Below are 12,204 nucleotides of genomic sequence, written 5' to 3'. Positions count from 1 at the left end.
AACAATGCGTGGATGTGTTTGAGGCAAAAAGAGGCAAAGTTCCTGCACTTGAGAAGATCAACTTGCAGCCTCTGACACAGAGAGAGAGGAAAACGGTGCATGTTGTTATGTTCTCGGAACTGGCAAAGACGGAGGACATTCACACCTGGCTTAACCAGTACTGCACCGTCCACCATGGAACTGAGGTTAGAGATGTTGATGGTATAAAAACAGGAGCAAGGAAATTCGAGGTTCGCTTGCTACCGGACAGCGTAAATGGAGGCTTAAGGCACCTGCCCTCTACAATCCGGCTGGGCGCCTGCAATGGCTATGTGTTTTATGTGGGACAACCAAAGGTGTGTCGGCGCTGTGGTGCTGTGGGACACCTGGCATCGTCCTGCACTGTGAAATGCTGCAAGACCTCTGGCAAACAGGGACATTTAGCCTCTGACTGTTCAATGCTGCCAAAGTGCAATTTATGTGGCTCGGAAGGACACGTTTTTAAGAACTGCCCTCACGCCTACGCCAATAAACTCAAAATGAGAAAGGATGAGGCAGTGCTTGTTTCAGCCAAACCGGCCCGAAAATCCAAAGCAAACAACAAGTCAAACAAAGAACCCTTGTTGGACAAAGACTCTCAGCCTCCAGCCAGGATCAGTCCTGCTGTGGCTCCGGGGCTGGTGGAAGAGAAATCCACTACGCCCCCACAACCGCAGACTGCACCAGACAAGCACGAGGGTTTGAAAACCCCCGAGAACAGCGAGGACCCCCCCCCCACTCCTGCTCCTCAGAACGAGGGCCAGTGTGGGGCCCCCCGGTGGAGCGGGTCCAGCGAGGATACCCAGGATTCAGCGGAGCTGCTTTTCTCAGACTCTGCAAGTGCTACAGATGCCCTCCTCTCCTCCATCCAGTCCATCACGGAGGATCTGCAGCAGCTGGTGGGTGAGGGGGAAGAGGAGACTGGTGCATCGGCTGCACCCCTTTCCCCTCAGTGCTCCCAGGAGCTGGACTTGAGGAAAAGAAAAAATGACTCTGTTTTCTCCCCGAGCGAGGAGGAAGGAGAGCATGGCGATGGGGACAGCTGGAACCTCTCCACCCCTCCCTCTACCCCCTTCCTTGAAATGGACTCTGTGAACGCTTTTACTGCTGCCACCCTGATGAAGGCTCATTCAGAGGATGGCTGGCAGGAAATTGGTAAGAAGAAAAAGAAAAAGAAAAAGGTAACAGGTGAGACCGAAGAGAAATGTGTTTTGTAAAGACTGGTTCCACTTTCTTATGTAATATGGCTCTTAACATAATTTCTCTTAACACAAGAGGTATCAATGACAGAGTTAAATGCCAGTCTGTCTTTGATTACCTCCAGCAGAGAGAGGGAGATGTGTTGATGTTGCAGGAGTGTGCTTTAGCCTATCAAGAGAGGTATAAAAGTTTTGAAGATAGGTGGGATAAAGGGCCTTCTGTTTGGTCAGGGGACAATAACAACAGAGCCTCTGGCGTGGCCATTCTTTTCAAAGGATGGGCATTCAAATTGAAAAGTATTCAGAGGGTCATAGATGGCAGGTTGCTGTGTGTGGATGTGGAATGGGGGACCGTTAACCTGCGGCTAATCAATGTGTATTGCCCTACTGACGTAGGAGGAAGGGTGGAGCTACTCAAGGCACTCTCCCCCCTATTGTTATGCAGCACAGACGTGATAGTGGGAGGGGATTTTAATTGTATCTTAGAGCACACAGACAGGCAGTCTAGCTCGCCGATAAAATTGGATTCCAGCTCACTGGCCCTGCAAAACTTAGTTCAAGACTTTAAACTCTCAGACACATATAGATGTATATATCCCACAACAGCAGGATATACATGGTCAGGGAGGAATAGCAGCTCCAGAATTGACTATTGCTTTGTCTCAGAGAGAGTGAAAGTTGTTGGGGTCACTCTTCAGCCTGTCTTCTTCTCAGATCATCAGGCTTTAGGGTGTAGAGTGGAACTCCAGGGCGGGACTGTCTTTGGCCCAGGCCTCTGGAAACTCAACACAAAGCTGCTAGAGAACGAGGGGGTAGTATCCCGCTACAAGGAGAAACTATCACAGTGGCTGTCCTTGCAGTGTCTGTACGGGTCAGTAGGAGAGTGGTGGGAGGAGGTGAAGGTGAGGACAAAGGCCTTTTTCATGGCTGAGGGAAGGAAGGCTGCTGCCAGACGGAGAGGAGTGCTAGCCAGGAAACAGAGGCAGCTGCAGCGTCTCTACACGATGCTGCACAGTGGCTTCGATGTGCTCGAGGATATCGCCCTTTTAAAAAAGGACATCCGGAGCATAGCCGAAGAAAGTAGTCGAGGAGTGCTGTTAAGAAGCAGAGTGCAGTTCTTGGAAGAAAATGAGAAGTGTACTCGCTTCTTTTTCAGGAAAGTGGTAGGCTCCAAGACTGTCATGGAAAGTGTAGTTGATGAGGAGGGACGAGAGAGAACAGAGCCGAGTGCTATCCTCTCCTGCACCGAGGCCTTCTACTCAAGACTGTACAGCTCTACAGAGGTAAAGGATGAAGATATTCATTTTTTTACCTCAAAGCTAGAAAACATTTTGAGTGAAGAAGATAGGGAAGTACTTGAGAGGGATTTGACAGTAGAAGAGCTGAGACAGGCTATGGAGAGCTTACAGAAGGGGAAAACTCCGGGTGCTGACGGGCTCCCTAAAGAATTTTATTGCACCTTTTGGGATCTGCTTCAGGATCCGCTACTGCTCCTATTCGAGGAAAGCTACAAGACAGAATTGCTGCCTGACTCCTTAAGAGAAGGCACTATCTCTCTCTTGTTTAAGAAAGGAGCAAAAAATGACATAAAGAACTGGAGACCCCTCAGCCTGTTAGGCGTGGACACTAAGATCCTGTCCAAAGCCCTTTTCCTGCGCCTACAAAATGTAGTGGCCTCACTGGTAGGGAAAGAACAGACTTGTGGGATAGCAGGACGCCTGATGAGCGACAACCTGGCCTTGTTGAGGGATGTCTGTCTGTACTCTGAGGATCGCTCCCTCCCTCTGTGCATTTTAGGTGTAGACCTAGAAAAGGCCTTTGACCGCCTAAACCGGCAGTACTTAACATCGGTACTTGAGCACATGAAGTTTGGCCCCATCATGAGAAAGTGGATTAACCTGCTGTACACAGGTAGCAACAGCAGAGTCATGGTTAATGGCAATAGATCACGCACCTTTGAAGTCTGTTCAGGGGTGAGGCAGGGCTGCCCATTATCCCCCTTGTTATTCGTTTTGGCTATGGAGCCCTTAGCCTGTGCCTTGCGCCAGGATCAGGCCATTAATGGGATACCAGTGCCTGGAAGTGGGGGAGGAGAGGTAAAGACATCTCTATACATGGATGACGTCACCCTGCTCCTCTCTGACAATGCCTCAATTAGCAGAGCTCTGCAGTGCTGTGATCGGTTCTCTTTGGCTTCCTCCGCAAAAATTAACACATCTAAGAGTGAGATTTTTTATCAGAACTGGAGGGAGCCAAAAGAAGGACATGATCTCAGGCTGCAAGAGAAGAGAATTAAGGTCCTGGGGGTGTATTTTGGAGAAGAGATGGGAACAGTAAATTGGCAGAACAAATTGCCAATCTTAAACAAAAAACTGATGCAATGGAAGGACCGAGACCTCACCATGACAGGGAAGGTGCTGGTCATCAAAGCCGAGCTCTTGCCTGTCTTGAATTTTCTGGCTTCTACCTTCCCAATCCCACACCGTGTTGCGGCGGTGCTGAGGAGATTGATGTTTCAATTTCTATGGGGTGGGAAGCAGGAAAGACTCAGAAGGGAAATAATGTACAGGCCGCTACCCTCAGGGGGGAAGTCTGTCCCAGATATTGCTACGAAGCTGCTGTGCATTTTCCTGGCCTCTGTGCTGAGAGGCTTTGCAACAGCACCTGCAGCGCGTACCTGGACTTATTTTTCCAGGCTCTGGGTAGGTAGGGAGGTGTTCAGAGTGTGGGGTGTCAGACCCAAGCTGGACGTCCCACTCTCTGACACATGCCCTGCAATTTATGGGACAGTTAAAAGTTTTCTAAGATCTCACCCAATTGGCCATATTCCCCTCCGAGATATCAGCGTCCAAAAACTGGAAGATTTCGTAGCACCCCAGAACAATAGGCAGACCCCTGTGGGCATTTTAACATCAGCCCAAACAAGGAAGGTGTGGAAACACACATCCTCTAAATTTCTGTGCAACATTCACAGAGATTTAGCCTGGAGTGTCGTCCACCAGTGCTTACCGGTACGAACTTTCTTGTACCGTAGGGGCCTCACCCCCAGCCCTCGCTGCGTTAGGGTGGGCTGCGGCGAGGAGGAGACTGTGACCCACCTCCTGTGGTCCTGCTTTTTTGCTAAGGCCTTCTGGGCACAGTTTGAAGATTGGTTGCAGGCTCTCTCGCCCCAATTTACCCTGACCGCTGCTTTCATCATATACGGCATCTCTCCTGTCAAGCTTCCTCCTGACGTGTTTGACAGGATCTGGGCCGTGGTGAACAGTGGGAAAGACGCCCTGTGGAGAGTGAGGAACATGGGGCTGTTCAAAGGCATCGAGGTCCCAGTCAAGGCAGCAGGTAGCCTGGCCCTGTTCATCACCCGAGAGAACTATTACCTCAGAGATCTGTGGAGAGAAGGGAGGGAGGAAGCAGAAAATCTGTGGGAAATAGAGAGCATAGGTCAACATCTCAAGAAACTGTGAAAAACATTATCATGTTTAAATAAAGAATGTGATTTGCACCAGAAAAAAAGAAAATTGTTGCTATGTAACTGTTACCATGTCAAAATGTAATGAGATGTGATCATATATACTGTTTTAAGTATGTATATTAATGTAAAGCTTTCTGATTTGTGATTTCCTGTATTTTTTTGTGAAAAGAAAATAAAGTTCTTAAAAATCGAAATCGAAATCGGTTCACCCAGGGCGAGGCTCGGCCATTGCACTCCGGCTGTGCTGACCTCTGCGAATTCCCCAAATGTGGGAATCTCGACTGCATAATTTCTGGTAGTGGGGGACTGCGTTCGCGCTCTCCCCTGATGTGCTTGGTCCAAAATCAGATACGGGAGGGTTAGGACACCACGAGCTGCGTGGCTGCGGAAGGATCCCGGTTCGACAGGAGTGGACGCCGCTGCTGGTTCTCGCTGGCTTTTAGTTAGGGGTCCGGAGAAGCATCTCAAGCTAGTTCCACTACTCCTTCCGGACATTCATTCCCTTTTCAAAGTCAGTCGTTTTGATGTAGTCTGTGTTCTTTAGGCTGATTATCGAGGTTAGCCTTTATTTGGTCATGGGGGGCCTCGGTACTGTATGCTGAGTCTAAAGACAGTTTCACCCGTTTTCTGATTGCTCGGTTCTGTACCAGTGCAGACATGTCAAACAGTGAATGGCTGTACCTCTATTGTATCCGTGCTCAATGAATGAAATCGGTAACAAATGAATATATGTCTAGTTATACGAAAAACGAGTGGTTTATCGACTCATCTTCATTTGCAGATTTAGAGGCAGCTTCGATAAGGTTTGTTCGGTGTGTGGCAGGCGCACGTCGCGAGCTTGCGTGGCGATCTGCCGGTCTGGAGTTATGCAAATGAGGCCGAATTGCATCCTGGGACATGCTGCGAATGCGCAACGGCGACTGCAGATGTGTAGGAAACGGCGCGCTCATTTTCTCGTTTTGCCCACACTTTTGAGTGTTAGTGTGGCGTGTGAGTGTGTGAAAGAGTGAGCCCAGCAGGAGGCGGTGGCGTGCGGGGCGAGGAGGTGGCCTATGCTGCGCGATTTGTGCTGTGGGTGCGGGCCGCTTGCAGGGGCCTGTTTAACTCATACTTACCTGGCAGGGGAGATACCTTGATCAGCCTGTAGGTGGAGTAGTTGGATTGTTTTTCTTTTGTTGGAAGCAGTGTTCGATTTGCGGTTTTTGAAATGGCAACCTTTGGATCCCGTAAGAATGCTGTACGTTTTGAGCTCTTGGATGACCTCTTCATGGATCGTATGCAGTTCAGCAGAAAAGTGTTACAGAAGGAACTTGGCTTTGAACCTCGGCACTTGGATTTCATCTTCGCTCTCCCAGGTCAGAAAGCATTTGAGGTTGTATTTGCTACCTATCCTCTGTTTGAACAATGCGTGGATGTGTTTGAGGCAAAAAGAGGCAAAGTTCCTGCACTTGAGAAGATCAACTTGCAGCCTCTGACACAGAGAGAGAGGAAAACGGTGCATGTTGTTATGTTCTCGGAACTGGCAAAGACGGAGGACATTCACACCTGGCTTAACCAGTACTGCACCGTCCACCATGGAACTGAGGTTAGAGATGTTGATGGTATAAAAACAGGAGCAAGGAAATTCGAGGTTCGCTTGCTACCGGACAGCGTAAATGGAGGCTTAAGGCACCTGCCCTCTACAATCCGGCTGGGCGCCTGCAATGGCTATGTGTTTTATGTGGGACAACCAAAGGTGTGTCGGCGCTGTGGTGCTGTGGGACACCTGGCATCGTCCTGCACTGTGAAATGCTGCAAGACCTGTGGCAAACAGGGACATTTAGCCTCTGACTGTTCAATGCTGCCAAAGTGCAATTTATGTGGCTCGGAAGGACACGTTTTTAAGAACTGCCCTCACGCCTACGCCAATAAACTCAAAATGAGAAAGGATGAGGCAGTGCTTGTTTCAGCCAAACCGGCCCGAAAATCCAAAGCAAACAACAAGTCAAACAAAGAACCCTTGTTGGACAAAGACTCTCAGCCTCCAGCCAGGATAAGTCCTGCTGTGGCTCCGGGGCCGGTGGAAGAGAAATCCACTACGCTCCCACAACCGCAGACTGCACCAGACAAGCACGAGGGTTTGAAAACCCCAGAGAACAGCGAGGACCCCTCCCCCACTCCTGCTCCTCAGAACGAGGGCCAGTGTGGGGCCCCCCGGTGGAGCGGGTCCAGCGACGATACCCAGGATTCAGCGGAGCTGCTTTTCTCAGACTCTGCAAGTGCTACAGATGCCCTCCTCTCCTCCATCCAGTCCATCACGGAGGATCTGCAGCAGCTGGTGGGTGAGGGGGAAGAGGAGACTGGTGCATCGGCTGCACCCCTTTCCCCTCAGTGCTCCCAGGAGCTGGACTTGAGGAAAAGGAAAAATGACTCTGTTTTCTCCCCGAGCGAGGAGGAAGGAGAGCATGGCGATGGGGACAGCTGGAACCCCTCCACCCCTCCCTCTACCCCCTTCCTTGAAATGGACTCTGTGAACGCTTTTACTGCTGCCACCCTGATGAAGGCTCATTCAGAGGATGGCTGGCAGGAAATTGGTAAGAAGAAAAAGAAAAAGAAAAAGGTAACAGGTGAGACCGAAGAGAAATGTGTTTTGTAAAGACTGGTTCCACTTTCTTATGTAATATGGCTCTTAACATAATTTCTCTTAACACAAGAGGTATCAATGACAGAGTTAAATGCCAGTCTGTCTTTGATTACCTCCAGCAGAGAGAGGGAGATGTGTTGATGTTGCAGGAGTGTGCTTTAGCCTATCAAGAGAGGTATAAAAGTTTTGAAGATAGGTGGGATAAAGGGCCTTCTGTTTGGTCAGGGGACAATAACAACAGAGCCTCTGGCGTGGCCATTCTTTTCAAAGGATGGGCATTCAAATTGAAAAGTATTCAGAGGGTCATAGATGGCAGGTTGCTGTGTGTGGATGTGGAATGGGGGACCGTTAACCTGCGGCTAATCAATGTGTATTGCCCTACTGACGTAGGAGGAAGGGTGGAGCTACTCAAGGCACTCTCCCCCCTATTGTTATGCAGCACAGACGTGATAGTGGGAGGGGATTTTAATTGTATCTTAGAGCACACAGACAGGCAGTCTAGCTCGCCGATAAAATTGGATTCCAGCTCACTGGCCCTGCAAAACTTAGTTCAAGACTTTAAACTCTCAGACACATATAGATGTATATATCCCACAACAGCAGGATATACATGGTCAGGGAGGAATAGCAGCTCCAGAATTGACTATTGCTTTGTCTCAGAGAGAGTGAAAGTTGTTGGGGTCACTCTTCAGCCTGTCTTCTTCTCAGATCATCAGGCTTTAGGGTGTAGAGTGGAACTCCAGGGCGGGACTGTCTTTGGCCCAGGCCTCTGGAAACTCAACACAAAGCTGCTAGAGAACGAGGGGGTAGTATCCCGCTACAAGGAGAAACTATCACAGTGGCTGTCCTTGCAGTGTCTGTACGGGTCAGTAGGAGAGTGGTGGGAGGAGGTGAAGGTGAGGACAAAGGCCTTTTTCATGGCTGAGGGAAGGAAGGCTGCTGCCAGACGGAGAGGAGTGCTAGCCAGGAAACAGAGGCAGCTGCAGCGTCTCTACACGATGCTGCACAGTGGCTTCGATGTGCTCGAGGATATCGCCCTTTTAAAAAAGGACATCCGGAGCATAGCCGAAGAAAGTAGTCGAGGAGTGCTGTTAAGAAGCAGAGTGCAGTTCTTGGAAGAAAATGAGAAGTGTACTCGCTTCTTTTTCAGGAAAGTGGTAGGCTCCAAGACTGTCATGGAAAGTGTAGTTGATGAGGAGGGACGAGAGAGAACAGAGCCGAGTGCTATCCTCTCCTGCACCGAGGCCTTCTACTCAAGACTGTACAGCTCTACAGAGGTAAAGGATGAAGATATTCATTTTTTTACCTCAAAGCTAGAAAACATTTTGAGTGAAGAAGATAGGGAAGTACTTGAGAGGGATTTGACAGTAGAAGAGCTGAGACAGGCTATGGAGAGCTTACAGAAGGGGAAAACTCCGGGTGCTGACGGGCTCCCTAAAGAATTTTATTGCACCTTTTGGGATCTGCTTCAGGATCCGCTACTGCTCCTATTCGAGGAAAGCTACAAGACAGAATTGCTGCCTGACTCCTTAAGAGAAGGCACTATCTCTCTCTTGTTTAAGAAAGGAGCAAAAAATGACATAAAGAACTGGAGACCCCTCAGCCTGTTAGGCGTGGACACTAAGATCCTGTCCAAAGCCCTTTTCCTGCGCCTACAAAATGTAGTGGCCTCACTGGTAGGGAAAGAACAGACTTGTGGGATAGCAGGACGCCTGATGAGCGACAACCTGGCCTTGTTGAGGGATGTCTGTCTGTACTCTGAGGATCGCTCCCTCCCTCTGTGCATTTTAGGTGTAGACCTAGAAAAGGCCTTTGACCGCCTAAACCGGCAGTACTTAACATCGGTACTTGAGCACATGAAGTTTGGCCCCATCATGAGAAAGTGGATTAACCTGCTGTACACAGGTAGCAACAGCAGAGTCATGGTTAATGGCAATAGATCACGCACCTTTGAAGTCTGTTCAGGGGTGAGGCAGGGCTGCCCATTATCCCCCTTGTTATTCATTTTGGCTATGGAGCCCTTAGCCTGTGCCTTGCGCCAGGATCAGGCCATTAATGGGATACCAGTGCCTGGAAGTGGGGGAGGAGAGGTAAAGACATCTCTATACATGGATGACGTCACCCTGCTCCTCTCTGACAATGCCTCAATTAGCAGAGCTCTGCAGTGCTGTGATCGGTTCTCTTTGGCTTCCTCCGCAAAAATTAACACATCTAAGAGTGAGATTTTTTATCAGAACTGGAGGGAGCCAAAAGAAGGACATGATCTCAGGCTGCAAGAGAAGAGAATTAAGGTCCTGGGGGTGTATTTTGGAGAAGAGATGGGAACAGTAAATTGGCAGAACAAATTGCCAATCTTAAACAAAAAACTGATGCAATGGAAGGACCGAGACCTCACCATGACAGGGAAGGTGCTGGTCATCAAAGCCGAGCTCTTGCCTGTCTTGAATTTTCTGGCTTCTACCTTCCCAATCCCACACCGTGTTGCGGCGGTGCTGAGGAGATTGATGTTTCAATTTCTATGGGGTGGGAAGCAGGAAAGACTCAGAAGGGAAATAATGTACAGGCCGCTACCCTCAGGGGGGAAGTCTGTCCCAGATATTGCTACGAAGCTGCTGTGCATTTTCCTGGCCTCTGTGCTGAGAGGCTTTGCAACAGCACCTGCAGCGCGTACCTGGACTTATTTTTCCAGGCTCTGGGTAGGTAGGGAGGTGTTCAGAGTGTGGGGTGTCAGACCCAAGCTGGACGTCCCACTCTCTGACACATGCCCTGCAATTTATGGGACAGTTAAAAGTTTTCTAAGATCTCACCCAATTGGCCATATTCCCCTCCGAGATGTCAGCGTCCAAAAACTGGAAGATTTCGTAGCACCCCAGAACAATAGGCAGACCCCTGTGGGCATTTTAACATCAGCCCAAACAAGGAAGGTGTGGAAACACACATCCTCTAAATTTCTGTGCAACATTCACAGAGATTTAGCCTGGAGTGTCGTCCACCAGTGCTTACCGGTACGAACTTTCTTGTACCGTAGGGGCCTCACCCCCAGCCCTCGCTGCGTTAGGGTGGGCTGCGGCGAGGAGGAGACTGTGACCCATCTCCTGTGGTCCTGCTTTTTTGCTAAGGCCTTCTGGACACAGTTTGAAGATTGGTTGCAGGCTCTCTCGCCCCAATTTACCCTGACCGCTGCTTTCATCATATACGGCATCTCTCCTGTCAAACTTCCCCCTGACGTGTTTGACAGGATCTGGGCCGTGGTGAACAGTGGGAAAGACGCCCTGTGGAGAGTGAGGAACATGGGGCTGTTCAAAGGCATCGAGGTCCCAGTCAAGGCAGCAGGTAGCCTGGCCCTGTTCATCACCCGAGAGAACTATTACCTCAGAGATCTGTGGAGAGAAGGGAGGGAGGAAGCAGAAAATCTGTGGGAAATAGAGAGCATTGGACAGTATCTCAAGAAACTGTGAAAAACATTATCATGTTTAAATAAAGAATGTGATTTGCACCAGAAAAAAAGAAAATTGTTGCTATGTAACTGTTACCGTGTCAAAATGTAATGAGATGTGATCATATATACTGTTTTAAGTATGTATATTAATGTAAAGCTTTCTGATTTGTGATTTCCTGTATTTTTTTGTGAAAAGAAAATAAAGTTCTTAAAAATCGAAATCGGTTCACCCAGGGCGAGGCTCGGCCATTGCACTCCGGCTGTGCTGACCCCTGCGAATTCCCCAAATGTGGGAATCTCGACTGCATAATTTCTGGTAGTGGGGGACTGCGTTCGCGCTCTCCCCTGATGTGCTTGGTCCAAAATCAGATACGGGAGGGTTAGGACACCACGAGCTGCGTGGCTGCGGAAGGATCCCGGTTCGACAGGAGTGGACGCCGCTGCTGGTTCTCGCTGGCTTTTAGTTAGGGGTCCGGAGAAGCATCTCAAGCTAGTTCCACTACTCCTTCCGGACATTCATTCCCTTTTCAAAGTCAGTCGTTTTGATGTAGTCTGTGTTCTTTAGGCTGATTATCGAGGTTAGCCTTTATTTGGTCATGGGGGGCCTCGGTACTGTATGCTGAGTCTAAAGACAGTTTCACCCGTTTTCTGATTGCTCGGTTCTGTACCAGTGCAGACATGTCAAACAGTGAATGGCTGTACCTCTATTGTATCCGTGCTCAATGAATGAAATCGGTAACAAATGAATATATGTCTAGTTATACGAAAAACGAGTGGTTTATCGACTCATCTTCATTTGCAGATTTAGAGGCAGCTTCGATATTCGTTTTACAAACGGGTTTTTTTTTTTTGAATATGGGTCACACACATGCCACAGCAACAAAACATCTCTAGAGATGAGGCTATAGATCACCTTTCCATCCTGCAGGTTTTCCTCCCAAAGCCTACGGCACCAACGGCGACCCCTGCTGGCCGGGAGAGCAAAAGCTTACAGCACCTGGTATTCCCAGGCAGTCTCCCATCCAAGTACTAACCAGGCCCCACACTGCTTAGCTTCCGAGATCAGACGAGATCGGGTGTGTTCAGGGTGGTGTGGCCGTAAGCGAAAGCCCTGGCGCCTGACTCGCTACTTGAAGCTGTGTGTGGCGGGGGTTCCGTGCCCCCCGAGCGGGACTGAAGGATCGTTCGTGTGCAACTCTTTGGAAAGGAGCTGCTTTCCAAATCGCATTGCGTGCCTGGATGTTGGCGAATGCGCTCCCTTGTGTTGGCTCGTCCCGCACTGGAGGAGGACAAACAATCTGCACGGAGGAGCACCAGGCAAGTCTTCACCAGACAAAAAACCTCCAGTGCACAGCACTCTGGAAACATTTCGGGGCTTTCGCGTGTTTATTTCAGCACGTAAAGCGCACCGGTCCAACACGTCGGCCGGGCGCGCGGCGCCTCCGCCCTCTTG

At 49.5% G+C, this 12,204-nt stretch overlaps 3 non-coding genes across 3 annotated transcripts; 2 read left to right on the top strand and 1 right to left on the bottom strand.

Moving 5' to 3' along the window:
* Positions 1-4,858: 4,858 nt before the first annotated feature.
* Positions 4,859-5,016, top strand: LOC138229424 (U1 spliceosomal RNA). The gene has a single exon (XR_011185841.1). It is a non-coding gene; the product is annotated as a U1 spliceosomal RNA (small nuclear RNA).
* Positions 5,017-10,929: 5,913 nt separating this feature from the next.
* LOC138229413 (U1 spliceosomal RNA) lies at positions 10,930-11,099 on the top strand. The gene has a single exon (XR_011185830.1). It is a non-coding gene; the product is annotated as a U1 spliceosomal RNA (small nuclear RNA).
* Positions 11,100-11,736: 637 nt separating this feature from the next.
* On the bottom strand, positions 11,737-11,855 carry LOC138229601 (5S ribosomal RNA). The gene has a single exon (XR_011186011.1). It is a non-coding gene; the product is annotated as a 5S ribosomal RNA (ribosomal RNA).
* Between the last annotated feature and the right edge of the window lie 349 nt (positions 11,856-12,204).

Source organism: Lepisosteus oculatus, unplaced genomic scaffold, assembly GCF_040954835.1.
Source record: "Lepisosteus oculatus isolate fLepOcu1 unplaced genomic scaffold, fLepOcu1.hap2 HAP2_SCAFFOLD_45, whole genome shotgun sequence".
Taxonomy (NCBI): domain Eukaryota; kingdom Metazoa; phylum Chordata; class Actinopteri; order Semionotiformes; family Lepisosteidae; genus Lepisosteus; species Lepisosteus oculatus.
This window is presented reverse-complemented; position numbering and strand designations above follow the sequence as displayed.